General features: G+C 51.0%; 1 protein-coding gene across 2 annotated transcripts in view; it reads left to right on the forward strand.

Annotated features, from left to right (window-relative positions):
- PHF3 (PHD finger protein 3) overlaps positions 1–24,898 on the forward strand; it is a 640,592-nt gene that overhangs the window by 232,876 nt on the left and 382,818 nt on the right. The gene's annotated exons all lie outside the window — the stretch shown is intronic.

Consider the following 24,898-nt stretch of genomic DNA (forward strand, 5'->3'; position numbering starts at 1 on the left):
GATTTTTCACCCAACTATCCAAGGCGCACATGTAGCCCTCACAGCACCTTATGTTAATAGGGGTGGTGGTGGAGATATCGCTCAGAGATTTGCTCCTTCTCTGGGCATTTGTTAGGTCTGCTTGCTTCTTGTATCCTCCTTGTGACCAATGCTTGATAGCCAATTGGTCCCTTCAGTGCTGCCTTTGAGGGTAATCTGATGGACAACATCACGGTCACTCTCTTAACTTTAACAGATGGTTGGTGGAGGAGAACTTCAGGTGTAGAAACCCTTCCGTCTTACACCAGCAGTGTCCACAGTGATGACAGATGCTTCCATTTTGGGGAAGGATGCTTCATTGAAAGAACTGGAGACCAGAGGACTTTGGTTTTCAGGGGAACAGTATTTTTATATCAACCTGCTTGGACTGCAGGCAGTACTGAGGTGTTTTATGGCCTTTGTTCATGGTCGGTCAGCAATGTTCCCTCTGATTTTCTCCTTTTTGGGCAGCAGTGTAAGGCCTCTGTTCGCTGTAGCCAAGGGTACGTGTGCCAAGAAACTGACAATGCATGCAAGCTTAGCTACCAACAGCTGTGTGAAATGTTTTGTATACAACCAAAGCAAAAAAAGGAGTATTTGTATGTTGTAGCAAGCTGGCTCTGTATATACTATACCAAAGTGAGGTATAGTGTGCACAGAGTCCAGTGAAACCCCAACAGGTAGGCAGAGGTAAAAGTAGATAGCACCTTACTCTTTATTTGTGGTAGTGTGGGTGAGCAATAAGGCTTTATCAGAGGGTAGTTGTTTTAAAGTGCCTTCTTTCTGCATGGTAGCCCCCACTTTTTGCTGAACTGCTGATGTGCTTTGACGGAGTGTCACCCGGGTACATGCCAATCAGGTACCCAGGTCCTATGTTCTTTCCCTAAAACTGCATCGAAAACAAAGCCCAATTGACATCTCTGGACACAGGTCAGTCCCTGGTAAATGGTACCACAGGTACCCAGGGTACTATGACCAGAGAAGAACCCTAAGGGCTGCAGCACTTATTGTGCCACCCTTGGAGGCCCTGTACCACTACACTCACACTCTGCCTTTGCAGGCTGCATGTTTTGGTGCAGAAAAAGTTAAGAATCGACATGGCACACATCCCTGTGTGCCATGCCTACAACCCACTGCCCTGGCATAGTTCAGTCACCCCTCTAGCTGGGGGCACTATACCAGTGGTGAGGGTACAGGTGCATGAGCCCTGTACCCCTACAATATAAAAGTACATTCTGAGACTTTGTAAGTGCAGTGCTGCCATTAAGAGTATATAGTGCTGGGAGTTTGTCATTGCAAACTCCACAGCACCATAATGGCTACACTGAAAACTGAGAAGTTTGGTATCAAACTTCTCAGCACATTAAACCCACACTGATGCCAGTGTGAGATTTAATGAAAAATGCACACAGGGGCAACTTAGGGATGCCCCCTGAAAAAGGACCTACCACTAGTGTCCAGGCTGAGTGGCTGCTTTCAGCTGCCACCACCAGACATATTTCTGGACCACTGGGTCGATAGCCTGCTGCTGTTGGGGGCCTGAAACAATGTACATCCTGGGACGAGGAGCTAAGCCTCCTCTCCTAGGATGTGCAGGGTCCACGTAGAGGAAGCTTCAAAGTCTTGACGCCTTTGTGCGCTTCACCAGGCCACTTGCTGCTTTCAGCAACTGTTCCCCACTGGTTCTTACCCCCACTTTAGGCAGGAGAACCTGTGGGAAAAACAAGTGAGGAAGAGAGGTGTGCCCATCTTTGCCAACTCCAGCCATCAGGTGGGGGAGGCGAGGTGAAGCACAACTCTCAGTTCCCGCCATCTTGCAGAGAAAGGCTTATGCCCCCTCCCACTGGAGGGTGGCATAATAGGGGTGTATCCACCCCAGGGAAGGGACCCATTGGTCCCAACCTTTTACCTACCGGTAACACCCCTAAATCTAGAATTTAGGGGCACCCCTGAACCTTGCTTCCTCAGACAAGAACCTGTAGGAAGAAAAGAAGAAGAAGGACCGAACAGCTGTGCCAAAGCTAAGAAGAGGAGGACACCCACTGACTTGGCCCCAGCCCTAGCGGCCTGTCCCCACCTCATACCTGCTCTAGCCAAATTCCGGTGTGTCCTGCAGCCAGCAACCTCGACAAACCTGGAAGACCTGCCTGCCTTCAATCCCAAAGACTCTGTTTCCCGTGAACACCGTATTTGTTCAAACAGACTCCAGTTCTGCAAGGATTTATGGGTCTGCACCACTCTGCACCCGACGCCCACGGCCCGAGTTCGAGTGGCCCAACACCAAGAGGAGGTCCCCCCCGGCGATCCTGACTCGAGATCTGGCGACCCCTGACCTGCCTCAAGCCACCAGCTGACGCCTGCAGCCTTAAACTGAAAGGTCCCCCCAACCGCAACCAGTAGCTGGTAAGAAGATCCACCCCAAAAAAGGCACCCCTGCACCCGATGCCCCACTGCCTTGGGCGGCCCAACCGACGGTGCCTAACCAACCCCCAAGATCCCAATTTACCTCTCCAAGTGGTGTTTGCACCCTGAGCCTGCAGTGCTTTTGCAAACAGGAGACTCACCATTGAAAGCGGCAGGGCTTCTGACGCCAAATCAGCACTCTGCCCTGGCCGCCCCGGTGCTGCTGAGGGTGCATCTTTTAGATAACAGCATGATTCACTATGAATTGTACTGAATACTCTCAATTAAAGTGTTGGTAATGGGGAGAGTTGTCTATACAGAGTGCCCCTCTGTTTCTGTAGTACATTTGATGATAGGACTACAAAATGAGATCTGACTTAGACATCACTTTAAGGAATGGACATGAGACTGTCCAAGCTCAAAACCTGACACTATATTACTCTAAGATACTAACACTAATGTGACATCCCTTTGGAAATCCAACATCACAGTTTGACAAGGTGAAACAAGTAAGATCAACAGTGCAGGAAAAGAAAACAGATTGTGACTGACATGCCAATGGCAGTCAAGGTCAATCTATTGACCTTAAGCTACCCCAGTGACATGAAAGCTATGTTTTTGCAGCGTGAATCTTTCTGGATTCACTATGCTGTGCATTATTCCGCGATCTGGTGGTTGGGTCCGGATTCGTAGTCTTTCTTTTGTTTTGTTTTTTTGCGTTTTTTTCGTAGCCCAAGTGGGAGTCGACGTCCCACCATTTGGTGCACCTCTCGTGACGTCGGCGTGCTTCCTGCGGAAGTCCCACCTTTGGGGCGCCATCTTCAGATTCTTTTTTCCGCTGTTGGGTCTGCATCGTCAACGAGAAGCTCCAGAGTTTGAACGAAGAAAGAAGAAGAGCACGAGTTTCATCGAAGGAAAATAAAGCAAAGCCTACAGAGAGGAAGAACATAGAGCTGGGACGACGAAGAAGGAGGAGAACCTCGAAATCTTCGACGTCCGACAGAGAATGCGCACTCAGGAACTCTGAGCGCAGGAATGGACAAAACACCTTTTAAATTCTGCCGTAACTGCCACCACAAATACGCGCAGAAGGACCAACATCCGGTCTGCCACCTTTGCCTGCCGACCACAAGAGCAAGGACTGCAACGCCTGCTCCGCCTTCACGCCGAAGACCCTCCGGGTGAGAGAGAGGCAGAGGAGAGCCAACTTCAACATGGAAGGCAAGGGTAAGGCCCCGTCCCTGTACGACCTGGGCCTCTAAACCGACGATGAAGACAACATCGCCGAGGGACCTGATGACTTCACGGTCGCAGAGACCGATAAGAAAACGTCTGACAAGGTAGGAGAGACGTCGAGCACAAAACTCCCGAAAGGGCCCCGAAAACCAGACACTGACTCGAAAAAACCAGAGTCAAAGTCCTCGAAAGGAACACCGGCGCCGAAAATTTCGACGACCGCGAGGCCTATCGTCCTTGGATCCTTCGAGAAGGACTCCCAGGTGCCGAAGACTGCCGAAAAACAAGGCTCGTCGAAACAGGCCGACGAGGTGGGGCGTTCGACTTCGAAAGTCAAGGCCGCGTCGACGCAAGCTCCGTCAAAAAGACCAGCGCTCGACACCGAACATGCCTCCGAAATGGAAAAGAAAAAGAGAAGGCTCGAGGCGGAGATGGAGAGCATCCTTCAGAGGAAGAAGGCGTTTGATGAAAAGATGAAGAGATTCACAATCCCAGCGAAACCGGCGACGGTTCTTGTCGATGTCGAGGAGCAGGAAGAGTTCGACGCCGAAGAGCAGTCGAAAGCTCCCGAAGAAGGGGAAGAAGATCTCTATTATGAGGGAGAAGAAGAGGAGGAGGAGCAGTCGATCTACGGCTCGGCACCGTCGACGACGCAAGAGCTGGAATGGCAGGACCTCGACGCCGAAAATGCAGAAGAGCCCATGGAGACATATCCTTCGAGGCCTTCGCCGCCAGATGATATTGGGGCGTATAACATGGCCGTCAAAAATGCGGCAGCAGCTTTTGGCGTGAAACTAGAGGAGGAGAAACCATGCCATACCTACAACCCACTGCCCTGGCATAGATCAGTCACTTGTCTAGCTGGGTGCACTATACCAGTGGTGAGGGAACAGGTGCATGAGCCCTGTACCTCTACAGTGTCTCTGTCCATTCTTAAACATTGTAAGTGCAGTGCTGTAATTAAGAGTATATGGTGCTGGGAGTTTGTCATTACGAACTCCACAGCACCATAATGGCTACACTGAAACCTGAGAAGTTTACTATCAAACTTCTCAGCACATTAAACACACACTAATGCTAGTGCGGGATTTACTGAAAAATGCACGCAGATGGCATCTTAGAGATACCCCCTGAAAACTAACCTACCACTAGTGGCCAGGCTGAGAGGCCGCTTTCAACTGCCACCACCAGACATGTGTCTGGACCCCTGGGTCGAGAGCCTGCTGCTCTCAGGGACCTGAGACAATCCACATCCTGGGACGAGGTGCCAAGCCTTGTCCCCCAGGATGGGCAGGGTCCAAGCTTAAAAGGCTTGCCACCTTTGTGAGCTACCCCAGGCGAGTTGCAGTTCTCAGCAACTGGTCCCCACTGGTTCTGACCCCCGCTTTGGGCGGGAGAACCGGCAGGAAAAACAAGTGAGGAAGAGAGGTGTGCCCACCTCTGCCAACTCCACCCCTCAGGTGGGGGAGGCGAGGTGAAGCACAACTCTCAGTCCACGCCATCTTGATGATGGGGTGACTCAGCCAATCAGGGACAGGCTCATGCCCCCCTCCCACTGAAGGGTGGCATAATAGGGGATGTACCTAGCCCAGGGAAGGGACCCATTGGTCCCTGCATTTTGCCTACCTGTAATGCCCCTATATCTAGTATTTACGGGCACCCCTGACCCTTGCTTCCTCAGACAAGAACCTGCAACAATAAGAAGACAAAGAAGGACCGAACAGTCCTGCAGCAGCTAACAAGAGGAAGACGCCAACTAACTTGGCCCCAGCCCTACTGGTCTGTCTTCCACTCGAACCTGCTCCTGCGAAATCCCGGTGTGTCCTGCAGCCAACAACCTCGAAAACCCCGGAGGACCTGCCTGCCATCAACTACAAAGACTCTGTCTTCTGTGAACACTGGATTTGTTTATCTGCAGCCTCTGGCTCCGGCCGGACACAGCGGATCCGCCCCACTCTAGACCTGCCGTCCGCGGCCCAAACTCGAGTGGGAAAACCCCACGAGGAGGTCACCCCGGCGATCCTGACACGAGATCCGCCGACCCCTGAACTGCCTTAAGCCTCCAGCCGACGCCTGCAGCCTAAATCCAGAAGGCCCCCCTAACCGCAAACAGGAGCTGGTAAGAAAATCCATCCCCTAAAGGCACCCCTGCACCCGACGCCTCACGGCCTTGTGTACCCAAACCGACGGTGCCTAACCAACCCCTAACTTCCCAACTTACCTCTCGAAGTGGTGGTCGCACCCATAAGACCTTCGTCCCCGAGCCTGCAGTGCCTTTAGGGAACCGGAGGTTCCCCATTGAAACCAACAGGGCGTCGAAATATCACCCGGCCACCCTAGTGCTGCTGAGGGTGCACCTTTGGTGCTACTTTGTTTGCCCGTTTGACCTGAGCTAAAGTCCAGGAGCTATGCTCCCACAACCCAGTGGCCTGCTTGCCAGCAGCCACCAACCGGAGGCCCCCTATCCGTATCCCCCATTGGATAACACTGGGCCTCAGCACTCTGCTGCCGGCTGCTCTAGTGCCGCTGAGGGTGTAACGAGAGTGCATCCTTGACCCTGGGGGAACCCTGGTTCTAACCCCAGACGCTCAACTCCAAACACCGATTACTTACCTGGTAACCGTTAACTTCGTTTCTCTCCATAGGAACCCACTGACTGTCTTTATCTGAAAAATGTCTAACTGTGGAGTTGGTTTGTATGGAAAGCTGAATAATAACAATTTTGCAAAACTGACTTTACTTACCTTTTCTCTAGGAAATGTCCCAGAATGATATCTAGGCATATCACATTGAGTAGAAAAAGTAATCTCAAAAGTAATGTAAAAGTTACTTACCTGTAATTCTTATTGTTAAATCGATACAAAGTATATGTTAAGCATTTCACAGTATTGCATTACCAGTAATTCAAACTGTAACCATTTCAAAGATCATTTACAATTGCATTTTAAACTGTATAATTACTGCAAAGTACTTATCACTTACCTGTGCTTGCTTGGTTCTAGGAAATAAAGTAACTAAAAGAATATTTCTGATACAAAAACAATTAGTCTGAAGTTCAGTCTTTGTGTGTGTGAATTAATTTGCTGACTGAATGTGTACAACAAATGCTTAACACTGTACTCTGATACTGCCTTACTGTTCGACCACACTATCACAAATAGAGAGTGAGGAGCTATCTAACTTTACCTCTGCCTACCTTTGGGGATCCACTGGACTCTGTGCACACTATACCTCACTTTGGTATAGTATATGCAGAGCCAGCTTTCTACAACCCCTAAATCTACTGTTCGAGGCACATGAGGTGCAGATCAGATACTTGTGCATAGATCCCCACCTGGTGTTGGGCTCGGATGTTTGCACTTTGTTTTCGTCTTTGGAAGAAGTCTTTGTAGTCACAAGATCGGTGACTCCTCCCTAGGGTGACCGTGCGCATGGGCATTTACTCCATCTTCAGATTGTTTTTTTCCGCCATCTGGTTCGCATGTGATTTTGCTGCGCTCCGGGTCGGTGTTGTCTTCGAACCCCCCTTCGATGCTTAATTCCTCACCACTCAACAGCATTGTCTCAATCGCGTTTCCCTTTCGACGCCCATCTTCAAAAAACTATAATATCCTCTACCTCGAACTTCAATGCTGGCTGTTGGGCGTATATGCGCCGACTACGCCAGCAGTCAATGGAAAGGACCATTTTCAAAAAATGCCCCGGGTGTGGTGCTAAGATCCCACACACGGACTTACACAAGGTTTGCAACCTCTGCCTCTTCCGGGAGCACGAAGACAAGAACTGCGAGGCCTGCTCATCTTTGAGGTCGAAGAAAACCATCCTTGACCGTCGGGCTCGATATCACGAATTGTCTTGCGGAAGCAGCTCCGTTCCGGACATCTTTGAAGCAAATCCCGAGGTCCATACAGAACAGGAAGCTGATAAAGGAGAGGCCTCCATCTCCGAAGCCGATGACTCCGACATCAAAGACGAGGCAGTCACCCCGGCTCAACGGTCCATGAGTACTGAGACCCCTCTCCCAACCAACCCCAAACAAAAGGCTCAGGTAACACCTTGGCCCTCGGGCATAGGTCGGCACCGGCAACACATTTCAGATGCCCCGCCCTCAGGCCTGGCCATAAAACCGAAAGAGAATCCTTCCGGCTAGAGCCAAACCCATTCTGGTTGCGAGAAGTTACCTTGGGCACCGAAGGCCAAAACCAAACCTGTGCCACACCCTTCTTCATCGGCACCGAAACAGCCTTGGCGCCAAAGCCTTCCGCGTCAAAACAGTCAAAGGACAAACCTTCGGAGCCGAAGCACATATCGAAGACTTCGGAACCGAAAAAGGTCTCGGAGACGGAAGCTCCTCCATCCAAACTTAAAGAGTCCAAAATCCCACAGAAAGTTTCTGAAACCAAACCGAAAGAACATTCTGACCCTAAATCATCGGCACTGAAGAAGGACAGTGTTCCCAAACAATAGTCTGTACCAGATCCTTCGCATCCGAAACAAAAGACTTTACACATTGACCCAGTAACCGGTCATGTTACCACCAAACCTTGTTTGTGGCTTTCTCCCCACCTCATAAGGGCAATCCCATTTCATAAGCAGGGATTGCAAGGTGGGGATTGTTAAATGCATCCAAATATGCTGTATCAAAGCCAAACACACATTAACCATTCCCCCTAGAACTCATTCAACACGCTAACTATGGGCTTCTATGGCATTCATGGGGAACATTTCCCTAGATGACATCTGCAAAGCGGCAACTTGGTCTGCAATACACACTTTCACAAAACACTATTGTGTAGATATGCAAGCAAAACAACAAGCTAGTGTGGGCTAGGCTGTATTAAGAACACTTTTTCAGACCACTGCAACAGATACAGGTAGCTACCGCTAAGAAGGTAACTACTGTACGGTCTATGCACAAGTATATGATTTGCAGCTCATATGCCTTGAACGGAAAATGCTACTTACCAGTATGCATCTGTTCTTGGCATGTAGAGCTGCAGATTCATATACGCACACCCACCTCCCCGGATACCTCTATCTGTTCCAGTACTATCTTACTTAAATACATCAAACATGGACAACCTTTTCTATTTCTTACTAACTCCATCATAACCCTTCATGGCGAAAACAATCTGAAGATAGTCGATGCCCATGCACACTCTCACCCTAGGGAGGAGTCACCTATCTCGTGACTACAAGGACTTCTTCCAAAGACAAAAACAAAGTGCAAACATCCGAGCCCAACACCAGATGGCGATCTATGCACAAGTATATGAATCTGCAGCTCTACATGCCAAGAACAGATGCATACTGGTAAGTAGAATTTTCCATTTAGGGGCTACCCTGAACATTACCTCCTCAGACAAGAATTGACAAGGAGAAGATAAGAAGGACTGAAGAACCCATGCTAAAACTAAAAAGAGGAGGATGCCCACTGACTTGGCCCAGCTCTACCGGCCTGTCCCCACCTCAAACCTTCTCCAGCGAAGTCCCAGTGTGTCCTGCAGCCAGCAACCTCAAGAACCCCGAGGACCTGCCCTGCCTTCCAAGTCAAAGACTTTGTTTCCCGGATTTGCCCACCCACAGACTATGGCTCCGGCCAAATCTGCGAGTCTGCGCCACTCTGCACTCGATGCCTATTGCCTGAGTTCGAGTGGCCCAACACCACGAGGAGGTCTCCCCGGCGATCCTGACCTGAGATTTGGTGATCTCTGACCTGTCTTGACTCTCCAAGCTAAGCCTGCAGCCTCTTTCTGGAGTATCCCCCCTATCGCGACCGGAGCTGGTAAGAAAACCCGACTCCAAAAGACACCCCTGCACTCAACGTTCCACGGCCTTGGGTGGCCCAACCGACGGTGTCCGAGCATCCCAACATACCTCTCCCACCGGTGGTCAGCTTTACAAGGTGTTCGTTCCCGAGCTTGCCGTCTTTGTTGTAACCGGAGCCTCCCCATTGAAATCAACAGGACACCCGACGCCAGAACAGCACCCTGCACCAAGCCGCCCTTGCGCCGCAGCGGGTGTACTTTGGGTGCTACCTCAGATCCCCCTTTGCCCTGAGCCTAACACCAGGAGCTTTGCTTCCACAACCTTGTGGCCTGCTCGTGAGCAGCTACCAACCGGAGGCCTCCTATCCCCTATTGGATAACATTGGGCCTCAGCACTCTGCACCCAGCTGACCTAGTGCCGCTGAGGGTGCTTTGAGAGTGTATCCTTCACCTTGGGGGAACCCTGTTTCTTACCCCAGAATATCAACTCCCACAACCAAGTACCTTTTAACTGAAAAAGTAATCTATAAAGTAATCTGTAAAGTAATCTAACAGTAATTTCCACTGTATTGAAAATATTTACAAACCTGTAACAAAGACATTTTCATTCAGCTTGCTTGTATTGTTCAACCTGCCTTGAAAGTACAATTTATACTTACCTGTACTAGGCTTGCTTGGTTCTAGAGAATAAATAAACAAAATAATATTTTTTATACAAACAAATTGGTCTGAGTTCAGTCTTTGAGTGTGTGACATCATTTACTACCCTCTGATAAAGCCTTACTGCTCGCCCACACTACCAACAATAGAGAGTAAGGTGCTAACTACTTTTACATCTTCCTATCTTTGGGGTTCCACTGGACTCTGTGCACATTATACCTTATTTTTGTATAGGATATACAGAGCCAGCTTCCTATATTGGTGGATCAGCGGTGAGATATACAACTTTGCATTTGTTGGACTGATTTGGTCAACAGGATAGAACTCCTAAATTGTTTCTAGAAATTGTGATTTTTTAATTGACACATTTTCCCAAATCACTAAAAATCTTGTTATAGCCTTGATTAAGTCCCTTTAGAATTTTAGAAAAATAAAAGCTCAGTTTAGTTAGGGGTAAAAAAGGTTAGAAGTTTTTCTTTTATGAAGTCCCTTAACAAGAACCCAGTTGTTAATGAAAATATATCTAATGGATAGAATTGAGGAGCTCGACCTCACCCCTTATCTCCACTTACAATTCAGGGAGTTAAGGTCACCATTTAAACTTAAACATATTAACATGGGCTCCCATCCCTCCAAATAAAAGCTCCAGGAGATGTTGGCAGGGTATGCTAAGGACCATCCCTCTGAGAGTGGTGAAGACCTCTCGGATGGGGAAGAAGATGGAGGAGATGAGGATACTTTCCAAACGCCCTCCCCTCCCGCCCCCCACTTCTTATGGAGAAAAAGCCCCCGTGACCTTGACTCCAAGAATACAGCTCTCACCACATAGAGCCCACACAAGTGGGCCAGGTGCTTCTGAGGACATTGAGGCCAGCCTCTATGAGGAACCTTCTCTTAGTGAGATTGGGTAAAAGATTACATGTAGAGACCAGACTCCTGGTTCTAGAAAAAGAAAGATCAGAGATGGGCCTAGCACCCATCAATGGTGGCAGAAAATTAATAAATTGGTTCGGAGAGCAATCTCATAATCCCATAATCTCTAAAGGGATTGTCCCTAAATTTGAGGATGGTGGTCATATCACCAAGTGAGGATGGTGGTCATATCACTAAGTGGTTCACAGCCTTTGAGTGGGCTTGTGAAGCCAGAAGAGTGAAAGAAACTCACAGGGGGAGAGGCAAGGGGAGGGGGTTTTGCCGCCTTTGTGAGCTTCCCCACGCCACTTGCTGCTTTTAGCAACTGGTCCCAACTGGTTCTGACCCCAAATTTGGGCGGTAGAGCAGGAGGGAAAAACAAGTGAGGGGCCGGGGGCAGAGTGTTGAGGCCCAGTGTTAATCCAGTGGGGGATAGGGGGTCTCCCGTTGGTGGCTGCTGACGAGCAGGCCACTGGTTTGTGGTTGCAAAGCTCAGGGCAAATGGGGGTTTAGGTCAGCACAAAAGATGCACCCTCAGCGGCACTGGGGTGGCCGTGGCAGAGTGCTGTTTGGCGTCGGAACCGCTGTAGCTTTCAATGGGGAGTATCCGGTTTGCAAAAGCACTGCAGGCTCGGGACGAAGGTCTTCTGGGTGCGACCACCACTTGGCGAGGTAAGTTGGGATCTTGGGGGTTGGTTAGGCACTGTCGGTCGGGTGCAGGGGTGCCTTTTGGGGTCAGATCCTCTTACCATCTCCTGGTCGCAGTTGGGTGAACCTTCAGCTTTGAGACTGCAGGCGTCGGCTGGAGGCTTGAGGCAGGTCAGGAGTCACCGGATCTCGGGTTGGGATCGCTGGGGGGACCTCCGCTTCGTGTTGGGCCACGTGAACTCGGGCCGTGGGCATCGGGTGCAGAGTGGTGTAAACCCGCGGATCCTTGCGGAACAGGAGTCTGTTGTTTGAACAAATCCAGTGTTCACGGGAGACAGAGCCTTTGAGATTGAAGGCAGGCAGGTCCTCTGAGTTTCTTGAGGTTGCTGGCTGCAGGACACACTGGGGGTTTCGCTGGAGCAGGTTCGAGGTGGGTACATGCCGTTGGGGCTGGGGCCAAGTCAGTGGGTGGCGTCCTCGTTAGCTCCGGTACGGCTGTTCATTTAATTTTCTTCTTTTCTTCTTGCATGTTCTTGTCTGAGGAAGCAAGGTTCAGGGGTGCCCCATAATACTAGATTTAGGGGTGTTACAGGTAGGTACAAGGTTGGGACCAATGTGCCTCTTCCCTGGGGTGGGTACACCCCCTATTATGCCACCCTCCAGTGGGAGGGGCATAACCCTTTCCCTGGTTGGCTGGGTCCCCCCATCTGCAAGATGGCGGGTACTGAGACTTGTGCTTCACCTTGCCTCACCTACCTGAGGGGCGGAGTTGGCAGAGGTTGGCACACCTCTCTTCCGCTATTGTTTTTCCCGCCGGTTCTCCCACCCAAAGTGGGGTTCAGAAACAGTGGGAACCAGTTGCTGGAAGCAGCAAGTGATCTGGGGAAGCTCACAAAGGCGGCAAGCCTTTGAAGCTTCCCCTTAGTGGACCCTGCCCATTCTGCGGGAGGAGGCTTGGCACCGCGTTCCAGGATGTGCTTTGTTTCAGGCCCCCAAGAGCAGCAGGCTCTCGACCCAGGGGTGCAGAAAAATGTCTGGTGGTGGCAGCTGACTTCGACACTGTAGGGGTACAGGGCTCATGCACCTGTACCCTCACCACTAGTATAGGGCACCCAGCTAGATGGGTGACTGATCTTTGTATTTGTGATTAGAGGTGTTACACCTGCTCTAAACCTTTTAGTTGGGGCTGACTGGACTACCTGGAAGAGCTGAATTACTGAAGAACATTCAAACATATAGCAGACAAGAGTATGTGTTTGCCTCTGCCTCAGCAATGCCATCTTTTTAGAGTTTATTTTTTTTTTTTGAGTTTTATGTAGTGCGAACTAGACCTGAAGATATCAGGTATCATAGCGCTTTACATGATCACCAGTTTTGTTACAGATTCACACCTTCATTTTTGTCAGGCACGGGGAGATTAAGAGATTTGCCCAGAATCACAGGATGTTGAGCGTCGATGCCGAGACTCGGACCTGGTTCCCCAGCTTTGAGGTCGACTGCTCTATCCATAAGGCTACATGTTCAGGTATGGGTAGGGTTAAAGGGGGTAAGGGTGATTTTAGGGTTTAGCGACTGGCAGGGTTAAAGGGAGGTGAGATTTTAGGGATGGGAAGAGGTAGAAGGAGATGAGACCCAAAACAAATGGGGGGGTTGCAAGTTTCTCCCCAAAGGTAATATATCTATATCAGTTTCATACACATATATATAGATACATGTATCCGGTTTTCCACAGGAAGATAGTTTTTTAGTTTTTCTAATAAGTTGGGCACAGTTTGATTTATTTCACCTCAGCTTTCTTCTCTATCCTAGAACGTTTTGGGGTGGTCTGTCAAGCAGGGCCCAAGAAAACGTAGGGAATCCAAAAACACAATTTCCCCATGCAATATCCATAGGGACAGTGCTACAGCTAATAGGCTACAGGGGTCCGAACGAAATTTTCTTTGCAATTTGATCGCTACCATGTCCCTTATAAGTTGTTTTATTTTAATATTCAGGAAACTGGGACCAGGTTCTATAGATCTAAATTAGAGGTTGCTAACATTTCCCTTCGTGTTGCTGCTAGTCAATTCCACAGGACCAGCCAATCAGAATGCTTCATTTGGCTGTTTTTTTTCCCTTTGGTAGTACAACATCGCTAGATATCTTTACATTTTGAAGCTTAATTTCTCTCAACCAGGTAAGTGAGTTTATCAAATCACAAAAAGCAAGCTTTCTGGATAAAGATCTAGCTTTCTGTCAAATTTGGTGTAATTCAGTTCAGATATTTTGGCTGTAGTGTTGTGCAACGTTCCTATGAGAAACCGAATGGGGACACATTTTGGGTCCTCACGTTTTCTTTGCCACCGCTGGATGCATCCCCTCAAATCCTTCACGGATGGAGTAGAGGTAGTAGCTGGTATTTGAAGAAAAAAAGAGTTACTGGGCGGTGATCAGTTAGACTGATTACATAGGACTATAAGCCTCTGATTTGGGGGAGATGGAATCTATTTGCTGGACTGGGGCTAGAGTTAGGAGTTCTGCTTATCCACTTAACAACACTGTGTTGTGCTGCATCTCAGTTACCTTATCCATCCATTTGCAAAGCCAAAGTTTTTTGTGTTGCAACAAAAGTTGTTTTGTGCACTCCATTCAAACGTAAAATCTGAAAGAGACACGTTAGTGATAGGTTCCTTACCTTAGAATATCCGCAGGCATCAGACTGGATCCAGAACTTTTTCGTCAGCAGTACCCCTGCGCGTCAGTAGGCGTCGTCGTATGGCTCCGCGAACATCGCTGGCATCATAGCCGCCGAGATGACGTCGTCGGAGCTACTTAGACGCGCTCATGCGCGCTGACGTCGGTTCTTTCTTTTTCCGCACCAGCAGCGCAGATCTGAGAGAGAGCGGTACCCCTAGTTAAAACTTTTAACTTGGTTTCTGGTTTCTGAGAACTTGTTTCTCTTGTTTTGTCGAGTACTCGATTCCTGGTGCAGTAGGGATGCCCGGGTTTAAGTCCTGTAGGACCTGCCGTCGGAACATGTGGGTAGCGGACCCGCACGATGTGTGTCTCTTCTGCTTGGGGCACACCCATGACCCCAAGGCGTGCCCCGATTGTCGGGCCATGGTGCCGAAAGCTTTGCGGGAGCGTTCCTGAAAGTTGCTGGTGGTCCGGCAATCGGTTCCCCGCCTATCGAGGTACCGCTCCCGTGGGAGGTCGATGGACCGGTCGCGGAGCCGACACCATCGCTCGCCGGAATCGGGGACAGGTAAGTCACGGCGCCATAAAAAGTCAAACAAGCGACGTCGCTCTTCGTCTACCCCTCACCGGTCACGGGACGCGGTAGAGGGGGTGGGCGGTCACTCCCCCGCGGCTCCGGTGCCTGAGGCCCCGCGGGTGGGTCTGCCCCCGTGCCGCCACCTTTGGCCTCGGCTACGCCGGCACCATACCCTGTGGTGCCGCCAGATCCAACCTCGGCACCGCCGCCGGGCGCCGCGCCGCCACTGACGCCGGACGGATTGGTCTCTTACCTCCCGATTCCATTTCTTGGTGGGGAGTTTGTCCCATTTCCCCGGGCACTTTGTCCTTACCGGCCTCTTCAACAACCGGTGGATGAAGGGGAGTACTGTGAGGGGTCTGAAGACCCTCTTGCAGCTCAATGCGAGGATGAGTCTGAATGGGAAGGCGACATGGAGGGTCCAGTGGATTTGGATTTCTCTCCACACCCTGGTACGCTGCCCCCCTCGTCTGTGGCTACGGAGGAGGTTGGGACTTTTTCTGAGGTGTTGCGTAGGGCGGCTCAGGCTCTTAAGCTCGAGCTCCCTTCTGTGCCTATCAAGACCAATCTCCTCACTGAGGTACTGCAACCAGCATCCTCCTCCGTGGAGCCGCTTCTGCTTCTCAACGAGGCACTTACTGATGTCCTGTTCAGCACCTGGAACAGACCCAACACAGGGGCACCTGTGGATAAGGGTGTTGCGCGCTGCCATCGCCCGGCGCCAGGTGACCCCAGCTTTCTCACGCAACACCCGATGCCTCAGAGTCTGGTTGTCCAGGCCTCTGCCTCGCCAAGCGCATTCCCTTCTGCCCTTCCAGACAAGGAATCTAAGAAACTGGGGCAGTTTGGGAAAAAGATTTTCACTTCTGCCAGTTCAGAGTTGCAGGCGGTGAATACTGTTGGGCCGCTATTCACACTCTGTGAGGGACACGGAGGCACAGGTGCTGCCTCAGTGCCCTGTGGAAGCTCGGGCTGTGCTCTCCCAGGCCATTACCGAGGGAAGAGATGCTGCTAAATTCACTATCCGTTGTGGACTTGGCACGGCCGATTCACTCAGCAGGGCGCTTTCCTCAGCGGTGGTGCTCCGCCGTTACGCTAGGCTCAGAACAACTGGCTTCTCCGGGGATGTTCAGAACACTTTGTTGGACATGCCCTTTGATGGCACACGCCTCTTTGGTGACCAGGCGGATAGCACCCTGGAACACTTTAAGGACTCTTGGGCTACGTCTTAGTCCTTGGGTCTCGCCACCACGCGCACTTCCTCTGGGTCCGCTTTTCGCTCCTTTCGAGGTCAGTGTCGAGGCCCCCAATCGCATTCCTTTCAGACCCGCAGGGTTGCGCAGCTGCAGTCTCAGTGCAGCCGCGGACGTGGGACCCGACATGGTGGGTCCCAAGGACAGCGAGCAGGTCAATACACCACCGCTCCTGCCGCTGCCGCCTCAAAACTTTCCTAGTCCATTGTTTCAGACTCACCGGACACCAGTGGGCGGCAGGATTCGCCATCACCTCCCCCACTGTCGTGCCATCACTTCGGACAGGTGGGTTCTGCAAATAGTCCAAAGGGGCTACTCCCTCCCCTTCGAGTCTACCTCTCCAGCCATGCCACCTCAGTACCACCGCATGTCGGGGGATCACTTGGCACTTCTCCAGCAGAAAGTTGCGGCCTTTTTGGCCAAGGGGGCCATCAAGCGCGTTCCGACGCCAGAAGTAGGTTGTGGTTGTTACTCCCACTACTTCTTGGTTCCAAAGAAGGACAAAGTTCTGCGCCCTATTTTAGACGTCCAGAACGTCAATCGCTTCCTCCGGAAGGAGAAGTTCAAAATGCTCACGGTTGCTCAGGTCTTGTCTGCCCTAGACCCGCAAGACTGGCTGGTAGCGTTGGACTCGCAGGCTGCTTATTTTCATATCCCCATCCTGCCAGCCCACCGGCGTTACCTACGGTTCACGGTGGGCCACGAGCACTTTCAGTTCACCGTGCTCCCTTTCGGCCTTACCAGCGCCCCTCGGGTGTTCACGAAAGTGATGGCGGTGGTCGCAGCTCATCTGCGCAGATCAGGGTTTTCAGTCTTCCCCTATCTCGACGACTGGCTGTTGAAGGCGGGCTCGCCCCAGGCAGTCGTCTTCCACCTCCAGACTACGGCCGACCTCCTGCATTTACTGGGGTTTTCCATCAACGTGCCGAAGTCGCACCTGATTCCCTCTCAGAAGCTCCTCTTCATCGGAGCGGTTCTGGATACAGCGCAGTTTCGGGTTTATCCTCCCGAACAGCGAGTCCGGAACATTCGGGCTATGATTCAGCCCTGGTCCTGGGTTTCGGTCAGGAAGACCCTTAGGCTGCTGGGCCTCATGGCCTCCTGCATCCTGCTGATCTATCATGCCAGATGGCATATGCAGGCTCTGCAATGGGACCTGAAGTTCCAGTGGATGCAGCATCGGGGAAACCTGTCCGACTACGTCTGGATCTCGGAGGGCACTGCACAGGACTTGCAGTGGTGGCTCACAAGCCAGCATTGGGTCAGCAGCAGAGCCCTCTCCCTTCCCCAACCGGAGCACACAGTAGTGACGGACGCGTCCCTCCTGGGATGGGGCGGCCACATGGGAGAGGCGGAGATCAGAGGCCTCTGGTATCCAGCGGAGTCCAAGCTCCATATCAACCTCTTGGAGCTCAGGGCGATCCTACTTGCACTGAAAGCATTCCTTCCCTCTGTCAAGGGGAGAGTAGGGCAGGTGTTCACAGACAACACCACTGCCATGTGGTACAACACCACCGCCATGTGGTACTGCAACAAGCGGGGTGAGGTCATGGTCCCTATGTCAGGAGGCTCTACATCTCTAGACGTGGCTGGAACGTCAAGGCATTTACTTGGTGGTTCAACACCTGGCAGGTACCCTGAATGCCAGGGCGGACGAACTCCTTCACACAGAGGTGGCGCAAGGTCTCTTTCAGCAATGAGGAGAACCTTGGTTAGATCTATTCGCCACCGAAGAGAACGCGCAATGTCAGCAGTTCTGCGTGTTGGAATTTCCAAGGCGGTACTCGCTCAGAGACGTTTTTCGTCGTGAGTGGAGTTGCGGTCCGTTGTATGCCTTTCCACCTATACCACTTCTGCCCAGAGTGCTGAAGAAGATCAGACGCAACCGGGCCCAAGCCATTCTTGTGGCACCGGACTGGGCTCGAAGAGTTTGGTATCCCGAGCTACTCAGTATGTGCGTGGATCCCCCGATTTGATTGCCTCTTCGGGAAGATCTCCTGTCGCAGCAACAGGGGACAGTCCTCCACCCGAACCTGTCCAGCCTCCACCTCATTGCGTGGAGATTGAGTGGCGACAGCTGATTCCATTTGACTTGCCTCCTGAAGTCTGTAATGTAATTCTGGCAGCCAGGTGTCCCTCCACTAAAACGGTATACGCCTGTTGGTGGAATAAATGTGTGGCATGGTGCACAGCGAAAGCAGTAGATCCTCTTTCTGCCCCTCTTTCTGAGGTTCTATTGTTCCTTCTCTCTTTCGCCCAGCAGGGCTCTGCTCTGGGCACTATCAAGGGCTACCTTTCTGCTCTTTCAGCCTTTCTCCGGCCTACCTGATCAGCCCTCTCTTTTCAAGTCCCCAGTTGTCAATAGATTTCTCAAAGGCATTACTCACCTTTTCCCTCATGTTCCTTTTGTGATTCCTGAATGGGACTTGAACCTGGTTCTCACATACTTGATGTGCGCTCCCTTTGAGCCTCTTCATAACTGTCCTTTGCAGTTATTAACTTTGAAAACTGTCTCCCTGGTGGCCATCGCCTCCGCTCAGGAGTAGTCTCTGCCTTTCATCTCGGGCAAACTGTCACTGCCCACTTTCTTTCCGCCTCCGCACCCTTCGAGAGAAGAGGAGAGGCTCCTTCGTCTGGACCCAAAACGTGCTCTTTCGTTCTATCTCAACCGCACACATCCGGGTGGATGACCAGCTTTTTGTTGACTACGTGGGCACCAAGAAAGGCTGGGCTGTGCACAAGCGAACTGTCTCACGATGGGTTGTCTTGTGCATTAAAGCCTGTTACTCTCTGGCTAAAAAAGAACCTCCGGTTGGGCTGCGCGCCCATTCTACCAGGGCGACAGCAGCTACTACAGCATTGGGGCGTGGTGTCCCCCTGCAAGACATCTGTCAGGCGGCCACTTGGGCCTCGTTGCATACTTTCACTGAGCACTATTCCCTTGATAGTCAGGTCCGAAGAGACGGCTTCTTTGGCCGTTCTGTTCTCTGTGACTTTCTGGTGTAATCTTACTTCGCAGACCCACCACCTGGGTTGGTAGTGCTTGGGTATGTATTCTAAGGTAAGGAATCTATCACTAATGTGTTTCTTTCAGATGCACAAGTTAATTAGTTGTGTAATGATATATCTGTAAGAGACATTAGTTAGTGATAGATTCCTTATCGCCCGCCCATCCTCCCCTTTCTGCGAACTGTTCTCTAGGGTTCAGGTCATCCCTTTCAGGGCCCTAGATCTATTGCACCAGTAGTCGGTCTCTGGCATGGCTCTGCGTTCCTGGTGTGGAAAAATTGCGCACAGAACTGACGTCAGCGCCCGTGGGCGCATCTAAGTAGCTCCGACAATGTAATCTTGGCGGCTACGATGCCTGCGACATACGCGGAGCCATATGATGACACCTACCGACGCGCAGGGGTACTGCTGACGAAAACTTTCCGGATCCAGTCTGACGCCTGGGGATATTCTAAGGTAAGGAATCTATCACTAACTAATGTCTCTTAATTAAAGCTCAAGTAAGTAACTTGTGCTTTAATTTTAAAAGAATATTCTAAAGGATAAACGCCACAAATGCAGAGAAGCACCCAAAATACAGTGAAAATGAGTAGCTCACAGTCTGCAGAACATTGTATGCTTATTAAAAATAAGTTCATTGTTCGAGGCATGTGAGCTGTAGATCACATGCTGTGCATAGCTCACCATCTAGTGGTGTGTCCGGATGTTTTCACTTGTTTTTCTTCGAAGAAGCCTTTCCAGTCACAAGGTAGGTGACTCCTCCTTTCGATGATAGTGCTCATGGGCATCGACTCCATTGTTAGATTGTTTTTTTCTGCCATCAGGTTCGGACGTCTATCGCTGCACTCCGGTTCGACACCGTTTCCCTCTGTGCGCAAGATACTCACCCTCAACAGTATTGTTTTCGATTGCATCTTCCCTTTTATCGTGTATCGTATTTACATGCACAAACCAAACTTTTGGTTGGAAAGCTCTTGGAAGGCCGGCGGGCCTACACGCGTCGGGCCGACTGGCAGGCGATGGAACGAACTCCATTTAAATTCTGCCCTCAGTGTCACACGAAAGACCGGCGCACCGACTCACACGAAATGTGTAATCTGTGTTTGTCCCCAAACACAGAGAACAGGACTGTGACGCATGCCAGGCTTTCCGTTCCAAGAAGATACTTCACGAACGTCGGGCTCGACGTCGCGACATGCATAGCCAGCACACAAGCTCCATTCCAGACATCTTCGGACACCAAGAAGATGCTGGCGAGGCAATGGGAACCGAGGAGGAACAGGAGCCAATCACCATCCCAGAGCTTGACTCCGACCAAGGGGACGACATCCCACATGGACAACGTACCACGAGTACAGCTCCACCCTTGGCCCAAGACCCAACTCCACAAAAGAAAAAGGCCCTGGTCCAAACCGTGCCCTCGTGCTCCAGTCGGCACCGAGATCATGCTTCCGACGCCCCGCCTTCTGGCTCGGGATCGAGGCCTACCAGAAAGCCTTTTGGCCCCGAAAACATTCCCTCCAAATCAAACTTCAGGGTCGAAACAGAAGTCCGGCACCGACTCCCACCATTCGGCACCGAAACACACTTCGGATCCGAAAATATCAACATGCAAGACTTCAGCACCGAAACCTTCGGCGCCGAAACAGTCAGATGTGCCGAAATCACGAAAAAGACACGGTTTTGACGCTCTGATCGACAAACCAGATCCAAAACAGAAAGTGCTGTATATTTGTCCTCAAACTGGACATATCACCACTAAAGCGACTTTAAAAAGGACTGACACAGAGGAAGAATACCACATTCCTTTTAATAAGAGAAAGGTTGGAACTAACCCCTCCTCCTCCTCTTCCTCTTCCTTCACCTCCTCTCCTCAGTTTCAGCCTATTTCACCTGAACATTCACCACCACATACACCTGACAACCAGTATGATGGGGATGACAATGGGGATGGGGATGATAATCAACCAATGCAAGTCTCATGGGATGATTACAATACCAATTCGCCCACGGGCAATGATCCTGATTTATATCCTAACAACCCTCTCCACCAGATGACAGTGTAGGCTACATTGAGTCACTGGGTAGAGCTGCCAACTACCATGGGGTGCAGCTACATAAGGAGTCCTTAGAAGAGGATTTCCTCTTTGAAACCCTCAGTATCGCGCAGAGGTCATCACATACACTACCTATGCTCAAAGGGATGATAAGGCATGTCGATTACATAATTAACAACCTGGTCAGAGCTCCTATTTTTACCCCTAGAAAAAAAATACAGGCCAGCACCCATCGGACCCAGTATATATAAAAGGTCAGTTGCCACTAGACTCCCTGAATGTGTCTAATGCAAGGCCAACTCCCAGACAACAGGAGATGCTTCACCGCTGGATAAGGAATCCAAACGTATTGATGCTTCTGGGAAAAGGGTGGCCTCTTGGGCGGCCAATTTCTGACGTGTCTCCAACACTCAAGCATTGCTAGCATGATATGACCGTGCGCACTGTGACGAGACGGAGCAATTAATACCATATTTGCCCAGGAACACAGATCTAAGGCACAAGACCTGGTGCGTGAAGGGCAACTTATGTTCGAGGTATATGAGCTGCAGATTACACACTTGTGCATAGATCGCCATCTGGTGTTGGGCCCGGATGTTTGCAGTTTGTTTTTCCTCTTGGAAAGTCTTTGGAAGTCACAAGTTCGGTGACTCCTCCCTTGGATCGTATTGCGCAGGGGCTTCGGCTCCATCCTCAGATTGTTTTTTTCCGCCATCGGGCTCGGATGTAATCTTCGCGCTCTGGTTCCGAACAGCTTCCAGTTCGATGATCGACGCGCAATCCTCACCCCAATTCGCGGTATTGTTTTCGATCGCGATCTCCCCACTCAACGCACCTCTCATCGGCAAGACCTTCGGTTCCAGTCGTCGACGGCAGCCTTCGGGCCTACCCAAGCTCCGGTCCAGGCTAATGGAAAGGACTCCATTTAAAAAGTGTCCTCGATGTGGGTCAAAATTCCCACACACCGATCTCCACGAGGTGTGCAACCTCTGCCTCTCCCCTGAACATGAGGCTCGAGACTGTCTGGCGTGTAAATCCTTCCGGTCCAAGGAGACGATTCGGGACCGAAGAGCCAGAAGAACCAATGCACACTCTTCGACGGCGATTCCGGACGACATCTTCGGGGAAGGCTTCAACGCTCCAGAAGAACACCACACTGACGAGGGACTCGTCAGCGCCTCCGAAGCCGACGGTTCAGATGTGGAGGACATCACTCGGGCACAGAGGGTCGTGAGTACTACTCTACCCGTCCCCTCCCCCCCCCCCCCCCCCCCCCACACACCCTCGCCGGCACCGAAAAAGGCTTCGGTCACGCCTTCGGGCCTAAGCAAGACCAAAGACACTGCTTCCCACACCGCACCTTCGGGCCGATAAAGAAGCCAATTAAGCCTTCAGGCGGCTCGGGCTCGAGCCAGCCCACCGTCGGAGCCGATAAACATCCTTCGGCACCGAAAAAGAAACCGGCCTCCATCTTGACACCGAGCCCCACACCGAAGCACTCGGGGTCGAGACCCAGCTCCTCGGCACCGACCTCGTCCTCGGTACCGACAAAAGACCACAAGACCACCGGCACCAACATTTCAAAGCCGAAATCCATCTCAGCGCCTACTAAACAACCGGAGCTTCCCAAGCATGGTTCCAAACAACGAACCAGTACCCACAAGCCTAAAAAATCAACGGCCCGACACCTTCGGCGCCGACGGACCAACCAACCTCTCCAGAGCTATTTACACCGGATCCCTTACAAACAACATTAACTAAGGATCCCAAAACTGGACATTTAATACTCTCTATCAAAAAGAGACAGTTATACAAACCTGCTCTGCCTCCACCTCCAAAAATGAAGGACTCTGCTACCTCGCCTTTCAGACTACCTTCCCCACCTCCACCACCTCCTCCACATTCCCCTCCTCCACCACCCCCACCACATCATTCCCCCACTCCATTCCCGGATTATGATGATGATCAAGGGGATCCATACGACGACATAGGGGATGTACCCCAAGATATACCTACAGGGGACCCCACTCCCACAGGATCCCCAGACCCATGGGACGAATATAATATCCCTGATGTCCCTAACGTTCCACAAGACGATTTTTACCCTTCCAGGCCTTCTCCACCAGAAGACTCCTTGGAGTTCAATCATTTATTGCAAAGGGCGGCACACTACCACGGTGTAGATTTACATACCGACCCAGTGGAGGAGGATTTCCTCCTAGATACATTTGACACCACACATAGGATCACATCCATATTGCCTATGCTAAAAGGTGTTATAAAACATGTGCCGGAGGTCTTTAAGGACCCAGTCAGAGCCAGGGTCATTAACCCGCACATTGAGAAAAAATATAAAGCCGCCCCAACAGACCCCTCCTACATCAGAGGGCCAGCTCCACTAGATTCCTTGGTGATATCCACAGCACGGAAAAGGGGCAACTCCCAGGTGTCAGGTGACGCACCACCACCTGACAAAGAGTCTAAACTCTTGGACGCATCAGGCAAACGTACTGCATCTCAAGCGGCCAATATATGGCGTATCGCCAATACACAAGCTCTACTAGCGAGGTATGACAGAGCCCATTATGACGAGCTAGAAGCCATAATGCACCATCTCCCTGATAAATACAAAGCTAGGGCCAACGAGCTAATTCAGGAGGGCAAAACAATTACCAATACCTCCATACGTTGTGCCTTAGATGCAGCAGACACAGCCTCTAGGGCTATCAATACTAGTGTCCTCCTCCGTCGCCATGCCTGGCTAAGGATATCAGGTTTTAAACCGGAGGTACAAGCCTCGATCCTCAACCATCCCTTTGACCAGGAACATCTGTTTGGCCCCAAAGTGGATGACGCCCTAGAGAAAATGAAAAAGGACACTGACACGGCAAAATCCATGGGAGCCTTACAATCTCACCCTCCCAGACGCTCCTTTCGCCGCTCTTCCTTTCGGAGCACATCCAGAGGCTACTTCTTAGACACCGCTTCCGCTGCATACAAATCCCCTACTCAGTCCACCTTTACAAGGGGTTACCAAAGAGGCGGCTACAGGGGCAACAATAACAAAGGCAGAGGCAAAACAAACACCGCCTGCTCTGCCACCGCGCCTCCCCAATTACATCCCTCCACTTCCCCCAGACCATCACACTCTGGTCGGGGCAGACTCTAACATTTCCTTCCGGTCGGGACTACCATCACCTCAGACAAATGGGTAACACAAATAATTCGGTCAGGCTACTGACTAGAACTAACATCTACCCCCCCAAACATTCCACCCAGACAACGCCCGATGTCAACAGAACACCTGCGGCTACTCAAGCAGGAGGTAATCTCCCTCCTAGACAAAGATGCAATAGAACATGTTCCAACCAACCAACAAAATATAGGGGTCTACTCCCTGTATTTTCGCATACCAAAAAGGGACAAGACTCTACGGCCCATCCAGACCTTCGGCCCCTAAACACATACATACACTCAGACCATTTTCATATGTTGATGCTTCAGCAGGTACTTCCGCTACTTTCCCAAAACGACTTCCTCACCACTTTGGACCTAAAAGACGCTTACTTCCACATTCCAGTGCACAAGGCCCACAGGAAGTACCTCAGATTTGTAGTGGATGGCCAACACTACCAATTCAAAGTGCTCCCGTTCAGAGTCACAACCGCACCACGAGTATTC

The sequence above is a fragment of the Triturus cristatus genome, chromosome 6 (genome assembly GCF_964204655.1).
Source record: "Triturus cristatus chromosome 6, aTriCri1.1, whole genome shotgun sequence".
Taxonomy (NCBI): domain Eukaryota; kingdom Metazoa; phylum Chordata; class Amphibia; order Caudata; family Salamandridae; genus Triturus; species Triturus cristatus.